The sequence below is a fragment of the Leucopleurus acutus genome (assembly GCF_964270905.1).
Source record: "Leucopleurus acutus genome assembly, chromosome: 8".
NCBI lineage: Eukaryota > Metazoa > Chordata > Mammalia > Artiodactyla > Delphinidae > Leucopleurus > Leucopleurus acutus.
In genome coordinates this window covers 81,829,291-81,847,606 of record NC_139151.1, presented here as the reverse complement: position 1 = coordinate 81,847,606, position 18,316 = coordinate 81,829,291, and the positions used below count along the sequence as shown (strand labels likewise).

The window sequence follows — 18,316 nt, the reverse complement described above, 5'->3', positions numbered from 1 at the left end:
ACACTGTCTCCCTGGGGATAGTGTGAGATCCCACAGGTTAAGGGTTCAGTCCCACAAGACTGCCCCCTCCCTACTTCAGACACCAATCATAATTCCAGGTTGCTACCTGTGCTTCCGACCCCCTGGCTATAAAATTGAGGTTTCCATGATCCCCTGGTTCCATTAATTTGCCAGAGCAGCTCACAGAACTCAGGAAAATATTTTACTTACTAGATTACTGCTTCATTTGAAAAGTATATAACTCAGGAATAGCCAGGTGCTGATACATAAGACAAGGCAGGTGAGAATAGGTACAGAGCCTTTTATGCCCTTTCTGGGGCACACCACTCTCCCAGAAGCTTACCTGCGTTCACCAACCTGGGAAGCTCTCTCAACCTAGTCCTTTTGGGTTTTTTTTGGAGGCTTCATTAAGCATAACTGATTAAATCATTAACCAGTGGTGATTCAACTCAACCTCCAGCCCCATTCCTCTCCCAGAGGTGGGATGAGGCCTATAGTTCCAACCCTCTACTCACCTAGTTGGTTGCCCTGGCAACCAGCCACTAGCCTTTGGGGCTTTCCCTTAGTCCCCTCATTAACAAAACTCTGGTGTAGTTGTTACGAGCTTGTTTACTACTCTTATCAATTAGGGAGTTCTAAGGATTTTGGGAGCTCTGTGCCAGGAAAAGGGACCGAAACCACATAAAAATTTCTTATTGCAGATCACAATATCACAACTATATATATATATGTGATCTCCTTAAGTATGTAATGTATATATATATACATATATACCTGCCACAATTAAGCTCTCAATAACTGGTAACTAAAATTATTTTTGCTACTATTTATAGACTACCAATTATACATGGAAGCACTGGCATGAGCAGCTCACACATGTGCTCTCGTTCATGACATGTTGTATTTTAGTCTTGAAAGATGGATATTAAACTGAGAAGTGGAGTTGTTTGAAACTGTACCTCCTGACTTCCCTCTCACCACTTTGTACCCTCCTTCTTTGCAACAATATCGAAGAGTCAGTTGATTTAAAGAAATGTGGTATAGGGAATTTAACTAATGACTGGACAGTAGAACAGATTGAAAGTACATTTTTAGCTGTTTCTCATTTTTCCCGTTTGAAACAAAGGTTTCAGTTGTCAGGGTGGCGTGGGCAAGGAGATACAGATCTGTTCACAGCTGCTATTCAGAATTCTACACGTATAAGCAGGAGAGAATTCGGCCCGAAGTAAAGCCCCGGGGCTCTTCATTGCCATCAGAACCATTGATTTGTCAATCAACATTCATCTGGGTGTCCACAGTGTGTTTGGCACTGCATCCAGGAAAGAAGCTGATGATGACAGGAAAGGTTTCAACCATTTTGCTTATGTCTGAGAACGACTCAAATGGTGTCAAGAAAAAGCAGAAACCATTAAAATTTTGTAATTTAACAGCACTTAAAATCAGAAAATATTAGAACAAGAAAAGGATCCAACAGTTCTGTTGCCTAGCATCTTCATTTAGCGGTTGATGAAATTCAGTTCCAAAAACGGTAACATTATGCGACCAATATAAAAGTGACAGGTAGGAAAGGTTACACAACCAGTAGATAATTGGGAAAGCTCAAGAATCATACCCCGGTCTTCTAACTCAAAATGCAGGTTTTTCCCCAAAATGCAGGTTGCATCTTGATCTATGAGTAAGGATCATATTCTTAGAAAACCAGAAAATATAATATTACATATATCTCTGTTCTTTTGAATTACTCTCTTGAAAAAGTAGGTGTCAAGCCGTTAGTCTACTTATTTTGTCTTTTCTGTATCAGCCATTATTTTTTGTTTGTTTTTATAATTTCATTTTATTTTTTTTGAAGTGTAGTTGATTTACAATGTTGTGTTAGTTTCAGGTATACAGCAAAGTGATTCTGTTATACACATATATATATCTATTTTTTTTTCAGATTATTAGCCGTTACTAATTATAGGGAGAAAAGATACTGATGGTTTTGGGGGAATGTTTTGGCTTGAAGGGGGCTTATTTAGATGAACAATGTGAACAATTCTAAATATTTTGGGGCTTCCATGAGAGAACCCTCATTTGGGCCTTTGGGCAGGCCTTTGAAGAGCAGTACTACCTAGGAGCCAGCAGAGGGCGAGCAGAACATTGTTTTGCCAATTTTCACCAAGATTCTTCTCACTCTGTTTTACCTTTTGTTCATGTTTTGTACATATTTGATAAATGCCTTGACAGTGGTGAGCTACTCTTTCCTGTACTTTTAAGGAGAACAGAGAATGCCTCTGTCAACGAATTGGCGTTTTTATTTAACTTTACTGGCTGTCACGTGAGCTGGGATTGGAAAGTTCTTAAGCATAGTAGGAGTTTTTTGGTGCTTTTCTTCAGAATATTGGGTTAATTAAGTGATTTTAAATATATATAATCAAATCCATTATATAGATTCTCTCACTTCTAATAATTACTTCATAAAAGATAATTAATAAGGTTTGGAATTATTAGTCACTGGAGTTTGCTGTGTGTGTAGTGACTTCAGAGAAAGTTTGAAATGATGACCTTTTTTTTTTTTTTTTGTGATACGCGGGCCTCTCACTGTTGTGGCCTCTCCCGTTGCGGAGCACAGGCTCCAGACGCACAGGCTCAGCGGCCATGGCTCACGGGCCCAGCCTCTCCGCGGCATGTGGGATCTTCCCAGACCGGGGCATGAACCCGTGTCCCCTGCATCGGCAGGCAGACTCTCAACCACTGTGCCACCAGGGAAGCCCCTGAAATGATGAGTTTTTATAGCTAGAGTTTCAGAAATAAAATTCATGTGTCAGTTCGAGTAATCACCTACTCATTTTTCCAGAAATATTTAATAAATTTACACATTCATTATTGCTTTGCTTTTGTATCCTCAGAGTTTGAAGAATCAAACTGAATATGATACACACTTGTCCTCAAGGAGTTCGTGAGAGATTGACACAGAAGCAGATCATTGAATATTTTAATGGCAGTATTAGACAATTAGGCATACATATGGGGCAGTAAGGGTGCATAGAATAAATAAAGGGGGTCTGGAGTGTCCCTGGAGGAGGACCACCTGAGCTGTCATAAAGGATGAGTAGGAATGTAGTCTACTCATTGTGTTCCTTAATCTGTCCTGTTCTCTCTCCTCAGCTTTTCTAGGTGCTTTCCTCCCCCATCCACGTGGTTATGGCAAGAACAGCCATTCAGTCCACTGTTACATTGTGTCCCTAGCCAACAAGTTTTTGTCCACGAATGGACACCTGAAATGTGCTGGGCCAATCAGTGTCCCTCCCTAGAATTTTTCAACACGGGTTCCAATGAAGCTTGAGAACTGTCAACTGCCTTGTCTTCTGCCTTGTGGTAGAGGAAAAACAACAACAATCTGAGTTACGTTGACAACTCACAGGGAGAAGCAGAGACAAGCTGTGGAGAGAATGCATGCTCCCAGCGTACAAGCTTCTGGTTCTGTTGTTACCTACGATAGCTGTGCAACCACTTCCCTGTCCTGTTTCATGAGACACCCCAGTATTCTTATAATGAATTTCTCTTTTTTTCTCAAGCTAGTTTGAGTTGGCTTGCTTTCCTTTTCTTCTTTCCATAAGAATCCCAGCTTGTATAAAGAGTTACCAAAGCAGAGAGAGGGTGAAGGATGTTTCAGGGGCCTTGGGAGCAAAGGTATAAAAACATTTAAAAAATGGCATGTATACAGAAATATAAATAGTTCAGTATTGTTGAAACATATCTTAGCACTCTTTCTCTCTCTCATTTTAAGAGATGAGGTAGGTTATCTGTCATTTTAAGTAGTCTAACTTTATCTTGAAGGCAATGAAGAACCATAGAAAGGTTTACACAGTGGGTGACATAGTCAGATTTGTGGTCTAGGTAGATCGCTCTGGCAGGAGTTTCTTCAACAGTTCTCTCATCTCTGGGCTTGTCATGTGTTTCCTCACCCAGGACCCTAGGGAAAGGGGATGGGACCTGGAGAATGTACTCTCACTAACCAGAACAAACCCTAGGGTCATGACTTCTTATGACTTCATGTAATAGCTGTGTAACAGTCTGTCCTCCCCTCCATTTTGGAAGTACCACTAAAGCAGGGGCAATGTCTACTTTGTTCATCATGAATTCCCAAGGCCTAACTTAGTACGTGGAACATGTGACTGTTCAATAAGAATTTGCTAATAAATGAGTGAATGAGTAAATAGTGAGGAGGTAATAGTGAGCAGATAACTTCAAGATATATTTTGGAAGTAGATAGGGCTTGATGGGTTTGATAAAACTAGCTACATTTATTGAGCATTTATTATGTATGAAGCAAGAGGCTGAGTGCTTTGCATGCATTACCTTCTTTAATCTTCATGCCGATCCTCTTTGTAATGTGTACCATACCTTTTCCATTTTTGCAGGTGGGGGAAAATAAGCTTAAAGAGACTAAGTACTAGGTTGAACTTATGAAATTGCCATCTAATAACTTGCCCAGTATAGTTAATAAATCAGGAGCAAGGACCTGGTCAGTGCTAATCTCTGGGTCACCATGCTATACTACTGCACATAGATGTGAAGGGTAAGGAAGACGGGGGAGTCAAGAATGATTCCCAGGTTTCTATCATAGGTGAATGATGGTGTCTCCAATTGAAGAAGAGAACATAGAGCAGAAGTACTTCTACCAAAGGAGATGACAAATTTGATTTGGGACATAGAGAGGATGAGGCCTGTGGGATGACCACAAGACAATGTCTGTCTACAAGTTAATGTGTATGGGTGTGAAAATGCCTTTGCTGAAGAACTGGATTCATTGGTTATTAAGTTGTCAATAAAATCAAGATGTTAAGTGAGGTCTAGCAAGGAAAGTACGTTACGTCAGGTGCATACTGGGTGAAGGAGAGCACCTTGTGAAATATTACACAGGACCACAGAAGTGATTGGCAGAGAGTTCTGTGCCATGGGAGAAAAAGGAATAGGGAATTTGGGAAGGAGGAAATAGGGAGGAGGAATGATCAATGGTGTCATGTGCAGTGGAGAGGTCCTGTAAAATATATATTGAAAGCTGTCCATTAGGTTTGCCAACCAGGAATTTATTGATGACCTAAATAAGAACAATATCAATAAAGTGGTTGGGCAGAGGCCAGATTACATGTGGTAGAAAAATGATTGGAAAATACAGCCAAGAAGAATAAATAATCTTTCAAGTGTTTTCAGTGAGGAGAAGAAGGAGGCCAGACATTAGGTGAGGATTCTGGGAGAAAAGACCCCATTTTTATTTATTTCTTTTTATTTTAGTCTTTTAGGGAGAGAGAGAAACAATTGAGTATGTTTGTCAGGTGTGAGAAAGAAGCCAGTTGAGAGATTGAAGATACAGGAGAGAATATTGGAGAAAAGGTCTCACAAAAGAGGGAGGAAATGAGAGAGAGCTCAGAGGTGGAGGAGTGTACCTAGGATAGGAGTTGGGACACCAAACTTCTGAGCTTAAAGGAAAGTAGCTGGTGATGTATGTGAATGTCTGCCTGGAAGCAGAATACCGAGAGACATCCTGCTTGATGCGTCTGAGTCTACTGACGTAACAGGAAGCCAGATTGTCTGCTTTGAGTAGGAGCTTTAGAAGAAAGTACAGTACTTCCTCAGTGGGGGATTGGTCCCAGGACCCCCACAGATACCAAAATCCACAGATGCTCAAGTCCCTTATATGAAATGGTGTAGTACAGTCAGCCCTCCCTACTGCGGGTTCCACATCCTCGGACTCAAGCAACTGAGGACGCGGAACCCTCAGATATGGAGGGCCCATTATAAGATAGTCATTGCGCAGTTTGGGGGAGCAAGCTGATCAGAGATGAGTACAGTTGAAACTCTGAATGAGGGTTCAGCCAAGGTGAGGGATCATATTTGGTAACAATTAGTATGGTTTTGAGATATTTTTCTCAGTGCTCAGCTTTCTAGTTGACTGAGGAGTGCAAGACCATCACATTGATACAAAGTTTGGTTTTTACTGGATCAGATGTAGTTGAAGGATAGTTGTACAAAGGATGCTGTTGACTGCATATAGCCCCTAGGAGCTAGAGGCTGTAGGGCAGAAGGCAGTCTTTGACTTGTGTGAGGCAGAAAGTTATAACTTAGGTCCCTGCATAAAGGTAGGACCTTGGGATTGCTGTCTCAATGAAAGGGGAATTAGAAAAGCTAAACACTAAAACCAAAAAGTAAAGAAAATTAACCTGAGAAATGAAAGCTGTAAGCTTTTTCCATATGTAGATGTTAAGCCTCATTTGACAGTCTTCCTAGGATTTTAATGTGAACACTAATCTTTCATACCAATGAAATCCTAGAGTGTCCAGCAAAAGCAAAACTCTCTGTAGCAACACTTCTAGCAGTCCAGGGCAGTAAAGAACTCCCATGAAGAGTTAGTGATTAAAATGTATAAATCATAGAGGAAAATAATTCATGAGAGAGAATAATTAGACATGATGAAGAGGAATATTAGGACTTTAAGAACTTGATAAAATACAACAATCTGAAACATACTGTAGAGTAACTCTGCTTAATATTATTAAAGTGATCAAAGGAGTAAAAACCAAAAGCAAAGAGTAAGATATTGTGATATTAGAATAGAATATATGAATTTGAAAAGCAGTTGAAAAAACTCTTAAAAATGAAATCATTGAAATTAAAAACTCAGTAGAAGGGTTAAACAGTAGATATGTCACAGGAAAGATGAGAATTACTGAATTGGAAGAAAGAGTTGAGAAAATTAATCAAAATGCAGCAAAGATAAGTAAAGACATGAAAAATAGGAAAAAAGGTGAAGACATAGAGGATAGACTGAACGGGTGAGCATATGTCTAATATGATGAGAGTTCTAGAGAAGAAGAAGAGAGCGTGAAGGAGAGGCAGTATATAAAGAAATTTCCATAATTGAATGTGTGGTATTTTTTTTCAGTCTGACAGTCTTTGTTTTTCTATTGCAGTATATATTGTTTCTGTAATTAATATAATTACTGATATAATTGGATATGTATTAACCATTATACTGTCTCTTTCCTTTTTGTCTTGTCTGTTCTATGATCCTTTTCCCCTCCTACTACTGATATAATTGGATATGTATTAACCATTATACTGTCTCTTTCCTTTTTGTCTTGTCTGTTCTATGATCCTTTTCCCCTCCTTTGTTGGATTAATCAAATGTTTTTTATTTTCTCTTCCCTTTATCAGCATGAAAAGTATGCATTCTGTTTAAAGCTGTGCTGCCCAATACAGGGATCATTAGGTACTTGTGGCTGTTTAAATTCAAATAGGAATGTAAATTATTTAAAATAAAATAAATTCAGTTTTCATGTCAGGTACTCAACAGTCACATATGTGCAGCCACTACTGTATTGGATGTCACACATATGGAACATTTCCATCATTGCAGAAAGTTCTGTTGGACAGCAGTGATCTAGATAATCGGGTCTCTTTATATCATCTGGGTGGTTTCTTTTTCTTATTTCTTGGTATGCCTTGTCATATTTCATTAAATGATGGACATTGTATATGAAAAAATTGCATCAGTTCCTGATTTTATCTTCCCTCAGAAAGGGCTTACCCTGTTCTCTGGCAGGAAGCTAGGGTTGGGGGGAGGGTGGGTCAGATCACTTTAATGTGATCAACAACTGAGTTGCCATGAATCATCTGTGTTGTAATTTTTATTAAGACAAATATCCAACTGATTTGCCCCCAGTCTTGTGGACATAGCCCTCCAAGGGTCTTAACTGAGAGGCTGTGGGTGTTCATTAGGGCCCCTTCTTTTTGCTGGGTTATATGCTCTTACTTTTATTTCCTTGGCACTGTTAGGCCATTGTAAACTCCCCTATGCTTTCATTGGCATTTTCCTTAGATTCTTACCCTCTTGCTTTGTGTATCTTGAAAAGTCGACTCTGTGTCATGCTCGCCTCTCCCCCTATCTCTGTTGTCTTTGGACTACACTTTTTGTCTTTTCTGTCCAGAAACTCTTTCAGCTGCTTTGCCTCTTAAGAACACACTCTGCTCAGATTCTTAGCCTTTTAGCCAGCACTAAGAATTAAGAAATTCCCCAAAGGGAGACTTACAGGCTTACCTCTCTCTTCACTTTTCTTTAGGATCTTGGCCCTTCAGTCCTGGTTGCCTCAGCAACTCTCAATGCTTTCAAAAGTGATTTTTTTTTTTTTTTTAAATCTTGTTCCTTCTAGTTTTTCTTGATGCAAGAATTCACTGGTTTGCTACAAGTTACGCTATTAGAGCTGGAAATAGAATCCCTTCCCTTTCACTTGCATTCACGGTTAATCCTCATGCAACTCTATTTATATTGACAGGAGAGTCGCTTTATTATAAGCATTAATTTGTATAGTTATGTGTCTTTCTATGGTACCAATATAACTGCTACTGTGCTTGTATCTGTAAGCCCTTAATGAAATATTGGGGATATACTGGAAAAACTCATGATTTAATGAGGATTTTATTTTTTGGCAAACTTTGGAGAGCTATAATAACAAGTACCATTTATCAACCACTTGTCAGATATCTTGTGTATTAGATATATGTTGCTTCTAATTATTTAAAAAAATTTTTTTTTGGTTGCGCCAGGTCTTAGTTGCGGCAGATGGGCTCCTTAGTTGTGGCTTGCCAGCTCCTTTAGTTGCAGCACGTGTGCTCCTTGGTTGCAGCCAGTGGGCTCCTTCGTTGCGGCTCACGGGCTCCTTAGTTGTGGCTCACTGGCTCCTTAGTTGCGGCTTATGGGCTCCTTAGTTGTGGCATGCAAACTCAGTTGCAGCATGCATCTGAGATCTAGTTCCCTGACCAGGGATCAAACCTGCGTCCCCTGCATTGGAAGGTGGATTCTTAACCACTGCATCACCAGGGAAGTCCCTGTTGCTTCTAATTATTAACAGTAATTCTGCAACATATATATTATTGTCCAGCTTTACTGATAAGAGAACCAGGGCTCAGAATGGTTAAATAACTCCCCCTTGGCAAATCCAGGTCTAACTGACTTTAAATTCCTCAGTGTCATTTCCCACCTATTCTTGAGAATGTAGCAAAAGCTTAAGACTCTGTTCTTCACATCCCCTCACACTTAGCTGTAATCACTTGCTGTAATCCAATCCAGCCTTTCTAAGTGATGTCCCAAAGAAATAAAAGTAGAAATAGTGTCAACAGGCCACGCTTATTGTTCTGAGAGCCTTCAAAATCATTTATTTTATTTTTTAATTTTTTTTTGTGGAACATGGGCCTCTCACTGTTGAGGCCTCTCCCATTGCGGAGCACAGGCTCCGGACGTGCAGGCTCAGCGGCCATGGCTCACGGGCCCAGCCGCTCTGCGGCATGTGGGATCCTCCCGGACCGGGGCACGAACCCGTGTCCCCTGCATCGGCAGGCAGACTCTCAACCACTGCGCCACCAGGGAAGCCCCAAAATCATTTTAATGAGCTAAACCTACGAGTATAAGTAATAGTCTAGTAACCACCAGCATGTTCTCTGCTTCAGGCAGTTTAACAGGTGGATATAGATGGGAAAATCACAGATGAGGACTCTTTTCATTTAAATAAATTAGCAATGCTATGGCATTCATTATCTATAGTAGCTATTTTAAGCTTAGAGTACCAAGCAGAGCCAAGTAGGAGATGCTGGGCATTGTCTTTTGTTTTACCTGCTGGGTTGGAAGAAAATTCTGTGACCCCAGCACTGAAAAGCAGACAGGACTTGAAAACTTTTCTTCCTAGCTCCTTGCTTATGTGCAGATTCTAAACTCCCCATTGCTTGTCTTCTTACTCCCCAGCCTCCTACAGTACTCTGCATACTAATCCCATTCTTTGCGATGTTTTACTCTAATCTGAAATAGAATGTTGGAAATTAAATTATGGTTGTGGATACCTTGTAGTTCCTAAGTCAGATGTCAGCAAAGTGATAATTGAGGAATGATTCTATCTTATTGAGAACCAGAGGGTTTGTTTTAGACTGTAACTCTGTCTAAAAACATTTGGAAATGGGTGAGTCCAGGTATTACAAGAAAGAATCTGATTTTATGAATGGCTTATTACAAACATATTCATAGTTCAGAGAATGATATAGAACATTTTCCTGTTGCCATTGGGTTACCTTTCAGTCCAAACAGAGCAATGATCAGATGGGCGCCAAGAAATACCCTCTTTTTCATTCTGTTGCCCTCTGTCCTTTTATCGACTCCGTCCCCTCCCTTTTCCCAGCCCCCTGCTGGGTTCTGGTAAATTTTGCTGCCCCAGAACACCTATTTCAGGCTCCAGTTTTTTTTTTTTTGCGGTACGCGGGCCTCTCACTGTTGTGGCCTCTCCCGTTGCAGAGCACAGGCTCCGGACGCGCAGGCTCAGCGGCCATGGCTCATGGGCCTAGCCGCTCCGCGGCAATGTGGGATCTTCCCGGACCGGGGCATGAACCCATGTCTCCCGCATAGGCAGGCGGACTCTCAGCCGCTGCGCCACCAGGGAAGCCCTCAGTTGCTTTTTTTTTTAATTTTTGGCCACACCGTGTGGCATGTGGGATCTTAGTTCCCCGACCAGGGATCGAACCCGCACCCCCTGCATTGGAAGGCGGAGTCTCAACCACTGGAACGCTGGAGAAGTCCCATCATAATTGCATTTTTATGGGAGAAGTTCCTCTGTGCATCAGAGATGAGAGTAGAAAGTGATGGGGTAAAGGAAACAGAGGCCCCTGTGCTGTAGGATTGCATGACTAATGAGAGAAGTGCTAAGATATTCAGCTTTTAGCAACCTGATTTTGTTGTTTTCATTATAGTTGCTCTTTGACCAGCAGCTGTGTGGCCTCATAGAATTCAGCCAAGACTTGGAACCCTGATGCAGATTTCTGGCATTTTCTCTGTTTAGTTCCCTTTTCTCTGGTATTCTGCCTCAGAAATCTCAGCTGCTTAGCCTCCCAAACTCTAATCTCTGTCTCCCTGGCTCTGTAGATGCGCCTTCTCTGCATGGCTTATACCTCCCTGCTTTGCAGCCTGGACAGTTCCTCTGGGCAGAAATTGGGTAAACATAATGGATCACAGTCCTGCACCACCTGTTGTCTAAAGTCCGAAAACAGTTCTTTCATAAAGTTTGTCCAGTTTTCTATTTGTTCATGGTGAAATGTCTAGCATCATTTAGTTACTCCATCAGGAGCAGAAGAGGATGACCATGCTTTCCCAGAAGTTTATAGCAATCCTCTCCTAAGCCAGAATTAGATTTTCATACTCATTCCTGAACCAATCACTAGCAAGGGGTCTATGATTATCATCTTTGATGCAATCTATTGAGAGTCCACTCATGGAATTGAGGTTGGCAAACTTTCTTAAGGCTGCATGTTCAAAAAGAGTACATATCAAAGGAATAAGAAAGAATTTGGTGGGGGCAAGTTAAATGTTTTATATCTTCATAGTAATGATCAACTTTATGCCTTCAAAACTCGTCAAATTGTAAACCTAAAATTGGTGAATTTTACTGCAGTTAAATTAACCTCTATAAAATCAATTTAAAAGTGATTATTGCTTGCTTTTGTTGCAATATGCAGAAAACTATATTTTAAAAAGTACAAATATCAACAGAAAAAGGAGCCTGAGCCCCAGTCTCTCAACCTCACAGGGAGCATTGTACAAGGTAATATTTTAACTACAGGATTACTAACAGCCAAAGATAGAGAATCTTCCTGGGTCAGAATCCTTGAGAGCTTTTTTTCTTGCATTCTTCCTTTTATTTCTTTTTCTGGTCACTGTCATCTCTCAGGTAGCCCGTTTCTTTCTCCACACCCCACTTGAAGAGAAAGTGCTTTCCTCTCTCTTTAATGGAACGGCCTCTTTTTCCTTATAAGAATCCATCCTCCTTGGCCTTCCTTAATAGCCTGCAGACTAAAACAACACAGAGCAGTGTCTCTGTTTATCTTCCCAGAGAAATCATCTTTTCCTTAGTACCAGAAGTGTCTTATCCTTATTTTATTTGGGACCATTGGTGAAAGAAGTCATCAACTTTGGAGTTGCTGCCCTGAGGCAGATACTAGTGGTTGTCTACGGAGCAGCCATCTGTCTTTCTCCTACTTAGAACTCTGAATCTGTTCCAGTATCCACCACATTCTCATGGAGCCCACGTGACTCAGAGGAAGTTGATCTCATCCTCTTTCCATGTAGCATGAGCTCAATAAATCTTTGTTGAATGAATTGCATTGATTAAACTTTAACTTCTCATTTGATCTCCTGTGTCCCCTAGTAGACTTAGGGTTGTTTCATTTACTAGGTAGTGCTGGCACGGTGTCTAAGGACTGTATGCAGGGCCTCTGAAAATGTAAGAGAACTGAAAAAAACCAAAAAACCAACATGGGGCTTTGTATTAGTAAGCATTGGTTAGATTATGCTACAACAACAATTATTTCCCAAGTCCTTAGTGGCTCAATACAAAAAGCTTTATTTCTAGCTTATGTTACATGTTCATTGCAGGTTAATGGTGAAGGAAGAGGCATTCTGGGCTCTACAGAGTCACTCAAGAACCCAGGCTGATAGAACCTCCACTGTCTTTTAGCTGCCCCATCTAGAAAACCCAGACTTCCTGATTGCCAAGGCAGGGACAGGGAGTCTGAATAATCGAGGCTTTTCTCTGCCCATCACTTCCCTTTCATTGGGCAGGACTAATCACATGGCTTTGCTCAACTGTAGGGACTGAGAAGTACAGCTTTCTATTTGCCCAGAGGTAAGGAGGGTCAGGTATTGGTGAGTATTATTATCATGTCTCCCCAGATTCCAAAATGTGAAAATAAAACTGAAAATCCAAATTCATAAATTTAAATTAATAAAAAAGTCCAAAGTTTAAAAATGAAGAAAATCTGAATAAATATTGACTTCATTATTTAGTTGGGTATTCATAAATATTTCATTGCTTTTGAAAAGTTTATTTCTTAATTTTGAAGTTCTCGATAAGCCTAATTTCTATAAAATCATAACAATGCATGAATTATATGTGCTATTTGTATCTCATGATGCCACACAAAAAATTGTAAGACTGCTTTCATAACTTTTACTGGTACATGTATAATGCTCGATATGATGTATGATATGGTCTACAAAATTAAGAAATCCCAAGACAGTCTTTTAATGGCCCTTAGTAGATAGGAATTCCATGAGGGCATGGTCTTTCTTGCTTGTCATTTTATCCCTGGGGTCCTGAAATAGTGGAGGACCTTGTAAATATTGATACTTGTTAAACTACTGAACAAATAGATAAAATAATTGTTTCCACATTTGAGGAAGTTATAATCTTAGTGAAGAAACTGACAAGTAAAAATGTTCAATACATTTCTGTAAATGTTGTCAGTCAGAGTCCCAGTTGGAAAGAGTTGGAACACACAAAAATTGAATGATTAGAGGACAACTTAGTGGAGATGTGGATAGGTCTAAGGGAAAGGGGAAGAAGCAGTAGCTGGAGAGAGGAACACCTACAGCAAAGGTGACTTTAGGTCAAGGGAGTCAGCTAGCCTGTGGCAACCTTTTCTGGGTCAGGTAGAGAAAGTGAGGTGGAAAAGTCCGAGCCAGGCAGAGGGAATAATATTTAGCAAGACACGGGGGTGTGAATAGGCCTCAAGTGTTGAAGCAGTGGTGAGAAGCACAGCACGTTGAGAGAAGGCTGGGCAGGAAGGGTCTGGAGTGGAGGGTGATGGAGCTAGAGAAGCTGATGGGAGCTGTACTGTGAAGGGCCCATGGAAACGGGATGTTCCTCTGTTGACATAATACATAGGAGACCAAGCCCTCCGAAGCATTCCTTGAGTCCCTGGACCCAACATCCTGGGCCTAGAGACGCAGTTTCTCACATGCTCCCAGTAACTTGCCAGAGCTGCCTTGGCACAGCAGTGCTTTGGCTGCTTTAAGGCTCTGACTCATGCACTGTGCTTTGTCAGGATGTGCTTCCCAGGAATTGCTGCCGATTGGCTGCGGCAGCCACTCCAGCCAGGTGCAGACAGTTATCAATGCCATCCACAGGTGCAAGAGCAGTGGTAGGGAGTTTGAGTTTGCTCCCCAGGATCCATCCAAAAGACAGGAAGCCAAATGCAGGCATCCTACACGTGTGTGGGTAATGGGAGGGTAGCTGTGCAGATGAAGCTACAGATGCCCCTTTTAGTGCCTGCAGACTTCAGCTGCTGACCTCTAGTCTTGCATTCCTGGACTGTCCACGTGCCCAGATATCTCATTCGGAACCTTTCTAGTTCTCCCATACTCCTACTGGTCCGCTTCATGGTTGATTTCCAGCTCATTTTCTCTTTAGCTCCTAACATGATTGCCACCTGGGAAGTCTTCTCCGGTTCAATTAAACTACCATAGGCCATACTCGCACTAAGCTTTACTTAGAAGGATAGAGGTCAGGAAAAATAGCATGCCAGCAGGGCAGGCGAATGTTTCTCTACAGCGGGAGTAGTCTTTGCAGCAATCCCCAGTCATCCAGGAGCCAGTCTCTTTTGCACCCCGATCAAAGTTTTAGTTCAGGTGTGAAAAGAGGTGGTCCAGCTGGGTAAGTACAATATGCACCCTGGCTTAGAACCCTGTTTCCCCAGTATGTTTCTGCAAGAGACGTGTTTAGTTACAAGAATTGTCACTTTCACGGATTCCAAAGCTATAGATGCCAACGGAGAATTTGTAGTTCACATATATAACTTTCAATCCAGATGCTACTTATCAATCCAGGGTTGTTTTTTACCACAAGCACTGTTGCTTAGTGACACAACTGCTCTTCTACCTTTATCAGATTTTTAGGGAAACAGTGCTAAAATATTAACCCAAGGGCATATTTGTAGGAAAAGGGAAAGGGTGTTGTTAACCCTTTACCCAGGGGAAGTTTCATTGAGGAGATATGATTTGAGCAAAGACTTGAAGGAATCTTCTCCATAGCTCTGATCACTGTCTGATATATTGTGTACTTATTCATTGTCTGTTTCCTCATTAGAATGTAAGTTCCTCAATGGCAAGTACTTTTGCTTGTCTTGTTCACTCTTATATCCCCAGTGCGTGACAAATACTAGGCACATGCTTATTTTTTGAATGAATAAATGGCATGTTTAATAGTAGCCAGTTGAATTTCAACTAACCTATTTTTTTTCCCCCTCCTGATATAGTGTTGTTTTTGTTGTTTGCTTTGGGTGCAAGACTGTTTTTTTTTTCCCCCCATGCATGTCTTCTCAATTATGGAAAATTCCAACCATATAAAAGCAAAGAGTGTAATTAAGCCCTATATAGCTATCATCCGTCTTCAGTGAATATGAGCTCATGATCAATCTTATCTATTTCCCCATCCTTATCACCACCCTGGTCCACAAATTATTTTGAAGCAAATCCAAGACGTCGTATCATTTCAGTATGTATCTTTAAGAGACTCTTAAAATACAGAGTTACAATATCATTATCATGCTGCAAAAAAAAATGAGCTGTTAACTCCATAATGTCAGCACAGAAAAAAAAAAAAGGAATATTTCCATAATGTCCACAGATATCCAGTCACTGTTTAAGCTTTCCCAATTGATTCACATTTATTTAACAGTTTGTTCAAATCAGAATACAAAGAAGATCTTTATATTGCAGTCTGGTGAATGTATCACTTATCTATTGTTCAGTATTGCTTTTAGCAAAACATACATTACTTTGCAGGACAAACAAACAAGAATTTATGGCTAATGTATCTGGGGTCAGCTTGCAGGTTCTGATGATCTTATCTGGGCTATTTGTGTATCTGGGTTTGGCTGGCTGTTGGCTATGTGGTGTCTTGGATGATTTGACCTAGATCCACATGTCTGTCATCCAGTAGGCTATCCCAAGCATGTTCTCATAGGGATGGCAAAGGAGTGAGAGAGCAAAGAAGTAACAGGCAAGTTTCTTGAGGTTTTGGCTTAAACGTGGCACACCATCACTTCACCTTCTTTTGGCCAAAGCAAGTGCTATTGCCAAGTAAGTGTCAGATTGGAAAGCACTACAGAGTTATATTGCATAGGATGGGGTGAAGAATGGGATAATTTTTGTAAACTACTACTGTGGATATATCATCTAAGTCTCTTTTAATCTATTGGTGGCCCCTCCTTTATCTCTATCTTTCTTGTTGCAATTTATTTATTGAAGAAAATGCTGGTTTGTTTGTTTTTTGCCCTGAGGAGTCTGATTTTTCTGATTTTTATTCTTATAATGTTATTAAACGTGTGTCTCTACCTCTATATTTCCCATAGACTGTAGTTAAATCTGAAGAGGTGATCAGATTCAGGTCTGATCATTTTTTCTTTTTTGCCAAAAATATGTTGTAGAGTGTATTGTATACTGCTAATAGGAAACACATGCTATTTAATTGTATCTCTTTTTGTGATCTTTGCCTAATTCCATTATTTCATTAAGAGGAGCAGAATGGTGATATTATAATCCTATCATTGCTTCTTCATTTTTTAACTGGAATACCCTATAAAGAAAACCCTTTCCCCTCAACAATTATTAGATTTCTCTGAGATACAAATGAGGTAGGAAAGGCAGGGCAAATGAGTCAAGGGTGTGGACAGAGGGGAGGAAGTTGTCTAGTGAAACTCACACTGTTATCGGAAGGGAAAGAGATGTCAGATAAGTTAAAATAGCAGATGTCCACTCTGCCAGGAGAGGGAATTATTTGGTTCAAAGACAACCTGTGTGGCTATTATAACAGGGATGTTCATTAAATATGCCATTGAAAATATGAATCTTGTAGCAAGCACATTAAAAAAAATTCCATTTGTGTCAATCAACTATATGATGGTTTGGTTTTCTATATTAATCTGCGTCCTGAATTTTCAGTTATAATTGTCTTACAAATGAACTTCTTTTGAGTTCATTTGAATCTTTTGAATGTGATTAGTGAGAACCAGCCTTCTCAAGTCAAATCTGCTCCCAGAGTTTAACATCAGCCAGAGTAAGGATTAGATTCTGAACTATGGTAAATTCTTCAAAGTAATACCACCCTGGGAGGGCTCATTTTGCTATTACCTCCTTTCCATTCGGCTTCTTCAACCTGCAATGGTGTTAGAATGGTGTATTTCCTAATACAAATGGATACACTGGCTTTTTGATTAACAAATCAGATTCTATCAGTAAATTTGTAACTTTCAGGGTGAGTTGGTTCTCTAGAACCTAAACATTTCTGTGTGAACTGATAAAATAGAGGCCATCAAAACTGAGGACCTTATTCCATTCACCAACATATTATTATCAGAACTTCATGAGTGGTTAGCCAGCTCCTCTCCTTAGAATCTAAAAATAAAAACAAAACAAAGAAAAATGTATAATTTTTTCTGCTTACAGGATATGTATAAACAAGAAATACAAAATGTAATAAAATTTAGTGAAACTTTCTGGAACATCACCCAAGAACTCATGGTTGCGAGATTCAGTGGTCAGTCTTCTTAGCTCTTAGTGGCTTCCGTACACGTGATCTCTTTCTTGAAAGACTTCATGTGGCTTCCAGGCTACTCTACTCTCGTGGTTTTCCTTCTACTTGGAAGACTGTTGGCTTTCATTTGCTTTTGTGGGATTGTCCTCATCTTCTTGACCTCTAAATGTTGGGGTTCCTCAGGGTCAGTCCTCATACCTCTTTTATTCTGTCTATGCTCATTCCTTTGGTGACTTAATTTAGTCCCTTAGTTGAAATACCACCCGTATGAGTTTCAAATTCACATTTCCAGTGCTGATCCGTTTTCTGAACTCCAGGCTTTTATATGAAACCGTTGACATCTCTACTTGGATATCTAATAGAGTTCTTAACTCTAACGTGTCTTATACCAAATTCTTTTTATTTATTTTTTGTTGTTGTTTTTGTTTTTTGTTTTTGTGGTACGCGGGCCTCTCACTGTTGTGGCCTCTCCCATTGCGGAGCACAGGCTCCAGACGCGCAGGCTCAGCGGCCATGGCTCACGGGCCCAGCCGCTCCGCGGCATGTGGGATCTTCCCGGACCGGGGCATGAACCCGTGTCCCCTGCATCAGCAGGCGGACTCTCAACCACTGCGCCACCAGGGAAGCCTTAAACCAAATTCTTGATTTCTACTTTGTTGTCACCCTCTTCCCATCAAAAAAGGAAAGTAACCAAGAAAAGCTGCTCTTAGTGCAGTAGGGGTTGTGAGTACATATTCATTGACTAGCTGTGTAACCTTAGACAGGTTGCTAAAAATTCCTGTGCCTTAGTTTCCTTATTAGTGAAGATTAAATGAAATAACGTATGTGAGGGTTAAGTGGATTAATATATGTAAAGCATTTGGAAAAGTGCCGGGTACCTACTAAGAATCATTTAAAAGTTAACTATTAGTTATTATTAACGTTGTTGT

The 18,316-nt window shown here is 40.4% G+C and overlaps 1 long non-coding RNA gene across 1 annotated transcript; it reads right to left on the bottom strand.

Moving 5' to 3' along the window:
- Positions 1 to 9,192: 9,192 nt before the first annotated feature.
- Positions 9,193 to 10,693, bottom strand: LOC309965115. The gene is made up of 2 exons (XR_014326371.1): positions 10,184 to 10,693; positions 9,193 to 9,232 (listed from the first exon to the last, which is right to left on the bottom strand). It is a non-coding gene; the product is annotated as an uncharacterized lncRNA (long non-coding RNA).
- Positions 10,694 to 18,316: the final 7,623 nt, after the last annotated feature.